Source organism: Otolemur garnettii, unplaced genomic scaffold (genome assembly GCF_000181295.1).
Source record: "Otolemur garnettii isolate 467f Iridium unplaced genomic scaffold, OtoGar3 scaffold00166, whole genome shotgun sequence".
NCBI lineage: Eukaryota > Metazoa > Chordata > Mammalia > Primates > Galagidae > Otolemur > Otolemur garnettii.
The window spans coordinates 3272461-3273598 of NW_003852561.1; the positions used below are offsets into that span (position 1 = coordinate 3272461).

At 49.4% G+C, this 1138-nt stretch overlaps 1 protein-coding gene across 1 annotated transcript in view; it reads right to left on the bottom strand.

Moving 5' to 3' along the window:
• The window catches only part of NXN (nucleoredoxin), a 158513-nt gene that overhangs the window by 74346 nt on the left and 83029 nt on the right, over window positions 1-1138 (bottom strand).

Genomic DNA, 1138 nt, shown 5'->3' on the forward strand with positions numbered 1-1138 from the left:
CCTTAGCCGCTTGAGCCACAGGCACCGAGCCAACAAAACTGTTCTAAGTGAGAACCACTGCTACTGCGGAAAGGGAATCTGCCTCCCCAGGGCAAGTGCCGGCAGGGATACCCACTCACTGCTTTTCAAGTTAATCAGCGCAGTGGTACCAGGCCACTCTCTGGATAGAGGGTGAAAAAAAAAATGAGCTTTTGCAGTGTGTAGATTGCTGAGACTCCTCTAGGAGATAATCTTATTAGGAGAGGAACGAGAACCCAGTCTCTTAGGAAATCCCAGGCACAGGCTAGACAGAGGAACCCAATCTTTCTGTCCTGTCCTCTAAGACATCAGTTGGCTGCTATATGTAGTCTTTGGGTTTGAAAGATGCCCTCCTTGGTTTTCACTTTTTTCAAGAATTACCTCTGCAGCCCAGCAGCCTGAGATACGGAATGGAAAACACCATGCTTCAAAGAGGCCAAAGGAAGGATCCAGAGCTCGGGGTGCTCCCGGTGGCTGCCTCTGCAGCTCTGCTGCTATGTTCTGATCCATCTCTGGTTCCCTCAGAGTCATGACAGAAAGAGGGGCCCCATGTATGCCTTGCTCTGTACATATCCCCCTCTAACATATACCCTTCTACCAAAAAGTGTAATTGAGATATGACTCTATCAAGTTGAAATCTGTCTGGCAGACAGACATGCACATGCACATCTGAAATGGAGGCCAATTCAGGTCCCACTGGCAGCCCACTGGGTCACCTTAGCGGTTTCCCCCACATCCTATCACTCCCTTTTTGCCTCTGGCCTGATTTCCTTTCTCTTTTCCTCCTTTGCTTTCACCTCTTCCCTTTATATAGAGAAGTGCATCTTCTCTAAAGGAAAGAGGAGAAAAAGAGGCTTTCCCAAAGAAGCTTAAAAACGAGAGAAAGGGTGGCGCCTGTGGCTCACTAAGTAGGGCACCGGCCCCATATACCGAGGGTGGCGGGTTCAAACCCGGCCCCGGCCAAACTGCAACAAAGCTCCTGTAGTCCCAGCTACTCGTAAGGCTGAGGCAAGAAAACCACCTAAGCCCAGGAGTTTGGAGCTTGCTGTGAGCTGTGACGCCACAGCACTCTACCAAGGGTGATAAAGTGAGACTCTGTCTCTACAAAAAAAAAAAAAAA